This window comes from Micromys minutus (assembly GCF_963924665.1).
Source record: "Micromys minutus genome assembly, chromosome: 10".
Lineage (NCBI taxonomy): Eukaryota > Metazoa > Chordata > Mammalia > Rodentia > Muridae > Micromys > Micromys minutus.
The window spans coordinates 45,967,486-45,978,108 of NC_137979.1; positions in this window are offsets into that span (position 1 = coordinate 45,967,486).

Here is a 10,623-nt window from a genome sequence, read left to right on the forward strand (position 1 = left end):
ATAATGTTCTGTTGTATGTAGATGCCACATTTTTATCATCTATTCATCCATTGCTGGGCTGATCCCACTGAGAAACTGAGTTAGACAGAGCCCCTGATAGGCAGACAGAGAGGGGGAAGGGTCAAGATAAAGGAGATGAGTTTTCAAGATGGCTGGCTCCTTCCCGACTTGAGAGAAGGCCCCCTGTTGATAGACACCCCCCCCCCCCCCCCCCGCAAACCCCTTGCCTCAAGTTCAAAGCCTGGTCAAGACAAATCACACAATAGTTCTGGGCCATTCAGAGGAAAGCTCTTCTGAGGTTTTAAACATTTCCCACCTCCCCCACTCAGCCCTTGAGAAGGGACTGGGTTGTCTGGCTTTCCAAGGCTCCCTTCTGCTTTGCTTTGCAATGTGTGTCTGCTGTGTGTGCATTTCCCTCTAAAACTGTTGATTCAGTGTGCTGCTGACTGCTGCTTCTATCATCTTTTGTTGTGCTCTAGATTTTTCCTGCCTCTTAGTTCTTCTTTTTTAAAAAAGACTTATTTACTTTAGATATGAGTACACTGTAATTGTCTTCAGACAGACCAAGAGGGCATCAGATCCCATTACAGATGCTTGTGAGCCACCATGTGGTTGCTGGGATTTGAACTCAGAACCTCTGGAAGAGCAGGCACTTAGCCACCAAGCCATCTCTCCAGCCTTGCCTCTTAGTTCTTTAACTAGCAGAAAAAATGAACCAGGTCAAAACCCCTAGACTGTGTCACCATCACCTCACTGTTACAAATTGTCTCACAATAAACATGCAAGTCCTCCAGTCCCTGAGGATGAAGCAGAAAGACTATTAGCATTCCTTCTAGGCTCCACTCCACAGTTACCTGGCAACAGCCAGGCAATGCCAGACTTACTATAAAAGGGGCTGTTTGCCCCCCTGCTCTCTTATACTCTTACTCTCTACCCCTCCCTCTCTCCACTCCTCTTCTCTCCTTACTCCCTCCCCCCTCCTGTTTGTCTTTGCCTTTCTGTCTCTACTGGCTCCCAGTTCCCCTTCTCATGTCCTAAGTAAACTATTCTATGTTACAACTGTGTTGCTGGTCCCTCAGGGGGAAGGGATGCCTCAGCATGGGCCACCGAGGCACCCCCTCCATTTTCTACCAAACACATCCTGTCTCTCTCTCTCTCTCTCTCTCTCTCTCTTTTTAAATAAAACACAACACTGGGGTGGGGTGGGGTTGGGAGAGTTTGGAGTGGGGTTGGGTGGTTTGTGCCTTCAGGTGGGGGGGTTGGGACACAGGTTAAGAATGTCAGGAATGTGGGACCAAGCTTTTTTGGTGATTTTTCTGCTTGGAGGCAGAAGGTGGTGGTGTTGGAGGGAGAGGCAGGAAATGGAATTTGCTGGACCACGTGAGGGAGGGGCAAGCCAGGGACTCCAACTGAACAATTTTCATTTTCACTGTGCCTGGGAGTGGTCTCGCTGGATCTGATGAGGTTCTCCAAAGAACTAAAACAGGACAAGACAGAGTGTAGTCTTGCACCCCAAATATGACTCTATTTTTTGTCTAGATGCACAGTTCTTTTGGTGTCGGGCTATGCTTCTAATATTTTTCACTAAGGTTTAAATGTTTTCTTTAAATTTTGTTTTTCTGTTGATACAAGCCTATCTTCTTTCCTGGCATGCCTCTATCCCTGCCTAAGACAGTCTCTCCTTGTGTGTACATGTCTGTGTGCATGGTATGTAAATGTTTATGGTTACCCACACATGCATGTGGGTGTGTGGAACCACACGTGTGTTCTTTATCACGCTCCACCTTATGTTTTGAGACAGAGCACTCACTAAGTGGTCAGCAAGGCCCAGGACATCCTTCTAGACTCTGCCCAATGGTTGCCTGGCAACAGCCAGGTAGGTCTGGCTTGCTATGCAAGGGGATGTTAGGTCCCTCTTCCCTCTCTTCACTCCTCTTTCTCTGACTCTCTTCTCTCCCTGATCCCTTTCTTCCTCTTTCCCCTTCCTCCTCTCTCTACACATTCCTGGCCAGCTTAGCCTCTCTTCCTCATCCTCTTCCTTTTCTCCTGTTCTCCTGGTATCTCAGGGAAAGAGATGCCTCAGCACAGCCCACCGAGGCACCCCTCCCACCTCACCATACTGCATTCTACAAAACATATCTTTGGCCCTTTAAAAAACAGAACACAGCACCTCCCGTCTCTGTCTCTCCCAGCACTGGGATTCCAATCCTCTTGTCCTGCCAAGTTATGCGGGCCAGAGGATCTGAATTCAGAGCTTTGTCCATGTGTGTCAAGCACTTTCCTGACTGTGACCTCTCCCTAGTTCCTATATACACATTCTCATTAAAAAAATTTTTTTTGAAGGTTAGCATTCTCACATTTCTGTAATGTCTTCCTGTGATTCATTTGGGTTTGTAAGTGGCAGGAAAGAACATTCAGTTCCCCCCTCTGTCCCTGGTGGGTATAGTCTTTCCTGGAGTTATCTTTCTCACAGATGACTTGGAGGAAAACTATCTAAATTTGTTGCTAGGGACTGTTGCTAGGGGGAACTTAATGCTGCTGTTAGAGATGGGAGTATGTGTAACTTCAGGGCAGGTGGGAGTCAGGCACAGGTTGCAAGAGAGGTGTGTGCAGAACCCAGAACCAAGGAAGAGCCAGAGTACTGAGCTGTCTCCATGCCTGCCGGCCTCAAGCCCCTGCTTTTAAAAGGTTACTATGTATTCTTGCGGCATTTTATGTAATCACAGCAAGACTTACAGTTTTCCCAACACTGAGAAACTGTTAGAAAAACAACCCACATTGCCCCCCCCCCCCCCCCCCCACAAAAGGAAAGGTGACTTCACTGAATGTTGACCTAGATGTAGGCTGGCTGCAGATGGCGGGTTTGTTGTCTCCTTAGTAGACCAACAGCTGCCCTCATTAGAGACCCAGTTTCCACAGGGCTGGCCCTAGGGGTTCTCCTTACCACCCCACTTCCTAATTCCACACCCGCTGTCACAGGCTCCCGCAGTATCCCCTGTCGCAGCAGGGAGTCACAGAGCCCCACTGCGGGGCTTTCCTGCTAGTTTGCTGCCAAACCTAAGACTCCCTTTGTCGATTGCTGTGAATGATTCCGACTGCTAATATTCCATTCCACTGAGACCAGTGTGGGAAATGGTGGTGACGAGGAGAAATTTGTAGATTCATGCCCCTGTACCCGTGTGCTCCAAACTCCGAAGTGCAGAGCCTGAACAGAGACACGTCACGGCAGGATGGATTTAGGCTTCTCAGCAGTGGTGTGTGTGTGTGTGTGTGTGTGTGTGCTTTTCAAGGTCTGAACTTCATCCGCTTTGCAAAGCCTCTATTGTTACAGAAAAGGCGCTTTTAGCAAGTCTGTCTCCGAATTCTAAAACCTTATCTGATTTTGTTTGTAGAAAGCGTTTCCTTTGCAGTTCTCAGCCACAGAGTTTCCCGGTGTGCCACGTGGAACTAAGTTATACAAAGGCTCGGTGACTCCACCGGAAGAGCAACTCCGTAAACCTCAGACCACAATCACTGACTATTTACAGAAGGCTACTTCAAATCCTTGGTGCCATTGCTCAGGAATTTCCCTCAGAGAAAAAGCTCTGCTAAAATTCTGCAACAGATGCCCTCTTCTGGCCGCTGTGGGCAGTGCATGCATGTGGTGCGCCGGCATACACGTAGGCGAAACTCCAATCCATATAAAATAAAAATAAATTAAAAAATGTAAGAGAGCAGACCTCCACCCCGTGGCTTTCTTCTCCTTTACTTATTCGCTTTCTTACAATCTCTATCCCTTCTTCTTTACTTGAGTCTTTATTTTTTTTTAAAGTTAGCTAAAATTAAAAAAAATTAACTTCTAAAAATGCAGCCATTAATTTCATTCATATTTTAAAGTTTATTAATTAATCAATTAACTTTCTGAGCCACGGTTTCATGTAGCCCAAGCTGCCCTTGACTGTCTAATGTTAGCCCAGGCTGTCCTGGAATTTCTGATTTTCCAGCTTATACCATCAAATGCTGGCATGACAGGCCGGCACAGTCCTAGTTGGATGCAGCTCTGAGGCTCTAAGCTTTGTGCTTGCTTGACAAGTACTGTGCTGACCAGGCCACATCCCAGGTCTTGCTGAGAGTAGTCTCTGCTTCGTCTTTGATCTTTTTCATTTGCTTTCTTCTGCTAACTTTGAATTTTCTTCTTATTTTACTAAAATCTTTTTTTAAAAAGATTTACTTATTTATTATGCAAATAAGCATCTTGCCTGCATGTATGACTGAAGACTAGAAGAAGGCACCAGATTCCATTACAGATGGTTGTGAGCCACCATGTGGTGGCTGGGATTTGAACTCAGGAACTCTGGAAGAGCAGTCAGTGCTCTAACCACTGAGCCATCTCTCCAGCCCGAACCAAAGCTGTCTTCTGTGCCAACCACAACCTAGCCAATGGGCAGTTATCAAAGCCAGAAATCTGGCCCAGAGGTCATGTCGCTCTAAAATGAGGCCAAGTTAAACTATGTGGCGCTCAGTTTTTCTCCACCTAAGAACTTTTTATTTTTATTGTTCTTACACTTATTTTAAAAACATTTTATTTATTTTATGTGTATGAGTACAAACACTGTAACTGTTTTCAGACACACCAGCAGAGGGCATCCGATCCCTTTACAGATGGTTGTGAGCCACCATGTGTTTGTTGGGATTTGAACTCAGGACCTCTGGAAGAGCAGTCAGTGTTCTTAACTGCTGAGCCATCTCTCCAGCCCTCTTACTGGTATTTTAAACTGCATTAATTATCATTTCATTGTTCTTGTATGTTTTCTCTGAAAACAAAAGAAGTGTGCTTATTGAATGTGTTTATTGAATGTGTGTGTGTGTGTGTGTGTGTGTGTGTATGTGTGTGTGTGTGTGTGTGTGTGTGTGTGTGTGTGTGTGTGTGAAACAGTCAGTTCTCTCTTTCTACCATATGGTTTCTGGGTATCAAACTTAGCTTGCCAAGCTTGGTGGCAGGTGCCTTGATTTGCTGACCCATTTTGTCCCTTGTATTTTCACTACCTCAAAATACCCAATATTGGGGAGACATCAGTGTGTATTGTTTTTTCATGAGCATGTGTGTAACATGCATGCAAATTATTTTTTAAAGCTGGGTCACATTGGATCTTTGCTTTTCATTTTCCAGTGAATGGCCAATATCTTTTCAGGTCAATGAATAATCTTGCATTTAGTTAGCTAGTTACTTAGTTTTTTTTTTTTTTTTTTTTCTTTTTCCCCAGACAGGACTTTTCTTGTAACAGCCCTAGCTATCCTAGAACTCACTCTATAGAGTAGGCTGGCCTTGAACTCACAGAGATCCACCTGACTTTGCCTCCTAAGTGCTGGGATTCAGGGCAGGCACCACCACTGCCAGGCAAGCTAGACATTTTTAATGGCTGTGTTATGGTTCTTAATAGAGTCTTTCTGGTGCTTTCTGACTGCACTCACTCTGGTTGATAGATACTTTATTGTGTCTGAGGTTTCCCTATGATAAGCAGCTGGCAAGAATAGACTGGTATTAATAATTGATTACTGCAAAGGCAGATCCCTAGAAGGAGACTCATGGGCTTTATGAAAACATCATCTGGAGCCTGTTTCTGTATTATTCTTTGGATGATTTTGCCAGCTCACCCTCCATCCAGCAAGGTGTCATTTCTGCATTCTCTTGATAAATGAGCATTTACTATTATGCAGGGCTTGTTTGATATTGAAAATGGCATTTCTTACTGAAATTTGCCTTGCTTTGATAGGAACGTGAGGCAGGGCGCAGTGCTGCCTGGCCATTCTCAGTCCATGAGTTGGTCCTGTGCAGCACGGGTTCATCTCTTAGGGAAGCTGCTTTGGCTTCCTCATAGATCTGCTCCCACGTCCACACACTGAGGAGTTCAGCATGTCCATTGGTCACACAGGACAAGAGCAATGAAAACTCTTCCGTCTTAGGGCAAGGTAGGGAATTTAAACCCACAGCAATAGTTTCTTAGTTTCCATTCTGTACATTACGCCCCAGCCCTTGAGATGATGGGCTAATGGCATTATACTTTTTGAACAGCAGGTGGCACTAAACTGTAGCTAAGATTTTTTTTTTTAAAGATTTATTTATGATGTATACAGCATTCTGTCTGCATGTACGCCTGCAGGCCTTTGTCTGTCTGTCTGTCTGTCTGTCTGTCTATTTATCTATCTATCTACCTACCTACCTACCTACCATCTATCTCACTTTACCTGCATTTTATCTCCTCAATTTTCAACTTTTATTCTTTTTCCCTTTCCTTTCCTGCTGATTTTCTTCTACTTTCATGTCCGAATGACTCACCTTTGTGAGTATGTTTATGCCTGTGTGTGTAATTAGAATTGTGCATGTGTGGGTTCCAGTGCTCACAGTGTGTATAGAGAGCAGGGGACAGCCTTGGGAGTTGGTCTTCACCTTCTGTATCGAGCAAAAGAAGTCCTTGTGTACAGACAAGCACTGGAGAAGCCAGGAAAAGTTCGACACCAGGCTTATGTCTTCAAAGAAAGAATATATTTACCTGTTCTCCCAGAATGCTGGGGAAGAATGTTGTTTACAGCCTGGTGAGCCTTTGCTATCTGCTGAGCCAGGCTCTACCTGTAACCCCCAGAGTTTATGTCCTGCTATCCCAGACCCTTTCATCCTAACTTCTGGGCACTGATTTTAGGCCTTAAAACCCACCCATAGGAGAGATGTCACTTGTCTTTTACAACAGTGAAAGTGACTTCCATGTTCTCTTAGGGCCAGGCCAATCCTGACATCCACAGGCTCCATCCCTCTCTCTGAGTCAACACTGTGAAAAAAGCCAGATGCACTTTGTCGAGAATTTCAAAGTAAACACAGCTTAAGCCCTATTTAAACACAGGAGTGAGTTAATTGTTGTCAGAAAACCTTTTCCCCCAAATCGTGCTGTGCTTAAATGTGGCTAAAACCTGGTGTCAGACTCTGGAGTCTGAACCATAGACAGTTGACTAAGTTGATCTGAACCAAGTTTTATCCTTAATTCACTTGGATTGGTTCAGTGAAGACCTTAAAGTCTGCGGGGACACCCCCTTTCCCACTCTCACAACCTTTCATTTTGCTTTCTTTGGGACAGGGTCTCTTGCTTTTTTGCTTTCTCTGCCAGGCTAGCTGATACACAACTTCTCACCTCCTTCCAGGACTACCAAGACTGCAACTGGGTGCTTCCACCTCCAGCTTTATGCGCTTCTGGAGATTTAAACTTACGTCCTCACACTTTTGTGGCAAGTATTTTTGCCTCACTGAGCCATCTTGTCAGTCCCTTCTCCTTATTTATTTATTTATTTATTTATTTATTCATTTATTCTACCCATTGGAGGAAACATCTGCCACTTGTCTTTACTGAGTCTGGCTCACTTTGGTGCGTTGATGTCTGATTCCACAGTAACAATCTTTATGGATAAATTGCTAGGGTTTCGCTGCAGAGCGCCCAGGCAAATCTGGGGTCAAGGTGTGTCCCAGAGATCACATCACAAAACAGAGATTTATTGGTGGGGCTGTTTGGGAGAGGGGGGTCGGAGCAAAAGTCTGTCTTGGAGTGGAAATATGGGGGGCAGAGAGAGAAAGATAAAGACAGAGAGACAGAGGGAGACAGGGGGAGACAGAGGGACACAGAGAGAGTGAATGAGCCCTAGTGCATGAGAGAAAGTGTGATCTGTGATGGCTGGTGTCTAGTGGTAACCTCTTAGCTGCTGGTGCGGAGTCTCAGAGAGCAGGCTTGGGGAGTGCCTGTTTTCTAACATTCTTCCCTTTTGTTTATTATAAAAAACGAGGAGAAAGGAAAGGGTGGTGGTGAGCTGGAATGCAGGCACCACGATCTTTAGACTGCTTCCTGATGTCAGGAGTGGAGTGGCAGGCATTGCTGTCTTTGAAGTCCCAAGAAAGCTGGGATGTTGGCCAAGTCCTGGAAGAGCAGGCTGTTGCACTTTTAAGTCTGTACTTAGACGACAACCAAAGGAAACTTAACATCTTGAGCCTGTGACCATGATAATCGTAATCAGTGTTTACCGGAGCTAGCTTATTAGGAGTCCATTGATTAATGTTAAAACGTTTGAAGTTCTAATATAGCAATAGTTTAGTGAGGTTTATCTGAAGCGTCTTTCATCTTAGATTCCTTAAGTCACTTGTGTGCCTTGCGTTTGTCTTCTCATGCAGTTTGGAAGCATCAGAGCAGCTCCCTGTCGCTTAAGGCGCTTGATTGCTTTGAAGGCCACAGCACCCAAACGGCAGCGCATGCGCATTGGATGCACACGTGGCTGTCGCTTTAAAAAACCCGATGTCTAAAAGCTATAGTCCCCAAAGTGACATACCTGGGCTTTAACATGGAGAAAACATGCCAGCACAATTTAGCGGCAAACACATACAATTTTTATTCATATTCCTCACAGACTTTGTGACAGAGGAATGCTCTACTTCATGCATGACAGCAGTTTGGGTTGTTTTCAGCGGTTGGTTATTGTGAACCATCCTGGCCACCATAGAGACCAATAGCAAATTTCACACACCTTCCAGGGCTGAGGTGTGTGAGAGGGACTAAGGTGTGAACTGATTTGTGGTAGAGGCTTTCCTTCAAGGCGAAGAGCATGGTTTGGAGCTAGGTCATGAGGTTTTCACACTCAGGCTGCGAATGAATTCTGTGTGAATTTAAGTGAGGTTTCATGTTGCTTCTAAATTTTATTCTTTGGGAAATCGTGTCATTTTATGTGTATGGATGTTTTGCCTGCATGCATGGTGCCCTCAGAGGCCAGGAGAGGGAGTTGGATTTCCTTGGGCTGGATTTATAGGCAGCTGTGAGTCACCACGTAAGTGCTGGGAATTGAACTCCGGACCCCTGGAAGAGCTACCAGTGTTTTTAACCACCGAGCTATCTTTCCAGATGGCTTTTCCTCAGAAGACAGTTTTATTAACCAGTAAACATTTAAGCCACGATGTGACACACATCACACATGACCTACTAGGAGACTGAAAGAACAGTAAAAAAACAAAAACAAAAACCTCAAAATTATTTTAAATTATATATATATATGTATGTATGTATGTATATATATATATTCATTTTTTATTTGTGGTGTGTGTGTGTGCATGTGTGTTCATGTGCCACAGTAGACAAGTGGAGGTTCAAATTGTTTATCTCCTGCCATGTGGATCTCAGGGATTGAACTTGGGTCATTAGGCTTAGTGGCAAGCACCTTTGCTCATGCAGCCATCTTGCTGGCCCTGAAGCCAGCATGCTTTTTTATACAGCCAAGCAGATAAAACCCATCCTACTACGTTCTCAAGGTAAGTATCATTCGTTGTTGAAGAAGAGCTGAAAGGTGTTTGAGTTTTGTGTCACATGCAGTAGAAACCTGCTGGAGGGTATTAAGAATTCTATGATTTGGTTGTGTACACGTGTTCAAGGGAGCGAGAAGTCTTATTTAGTACTGTTTGCCAATTTTTATGGTATAAATTCTTTTTTTAGGGCTGATATCAAGTTAGAAAGTAACGGCATCAAAGACATTGGGAAGGGAGATTTAGAAATTGCTCAGGAGACGGTAAAAGCATTTCAGCAGACCACTGTGTATGATTTATTTACATGTATTAAACATTTCCCAGGCTGGAGAGATGGCTCAGTGGTTAAGAACACAGACTGTTCTTCCAGAGGTCCTGAGTTGAATTCCCAGCAACCACATGGTGGCTCCCAACCATCTGTAATGGGATCTGATGCCCTCTTCTGGTCTGTCTGAAGACAGGGACAGTGTACTCATATAAATAAAATAAATCTTAAAAAAAATAAAACAAAAGATTTTCCTTTTTAGGCACATAGGTTCATGACAATGAATGTATAGCTGGATATAGATTTACATTTGGGAGCATTGGTGTGGATAATGAAGGTGTATTGAACGGTAGGCAGAGAAGAGAACTTTAGCATTTTTTTGGCAATTATGAAATATTTAAAAATATTTATTTATATATTTTATGTGTATGAGTGCTCTGTCTGCATTTATGCAAGGCAGAAGAGGGCATCAGATCCCATTACAGATGGTTGTGAGCCACCATGTGGTTGCTGGGAGTTGAACTCAGGACCTCTAGAAGAGCAGCCAGTGCTCTTAACCACTGAGCCATCTCTCCACCCCCCATGAAATATTTATTTTTGAAGTGGAATTTTCTGTGAGATTGCAATGTTTTTGATTCACATAACCTGGTATTCTGGCTTTAGTGGCCTATAGCTAAGATTATATCAGATAATTCCTGTGTTCTTAAACAACGTTACTATCTATTCTCTTTGATGTTTTCACACAGAGTCCAAAAGGAAAAATTCCCAAAGATTAAAATGTAGATAATTCATCCACAGAGAGTCAAGGTTCAGATAATGGCTACCTTTGATCTAAAAAAATCAAATTTACAGTTCATCTAATAGGCATGTCCAACCTGTGGCCCATGCGCTATTTGTGTCTGAGGATAGTCATAGTTGTGAGTACAGCCCAACACATTTGTAGATGGCAGCGTCATGTTGTAGTGTCAAAACATTCAACACGTCTGACTAACATAGTCTCTTTATCGGGAGTGAAGAGTTATAGATAGTTTGTGTGATATAATCTTAAAGACAAATG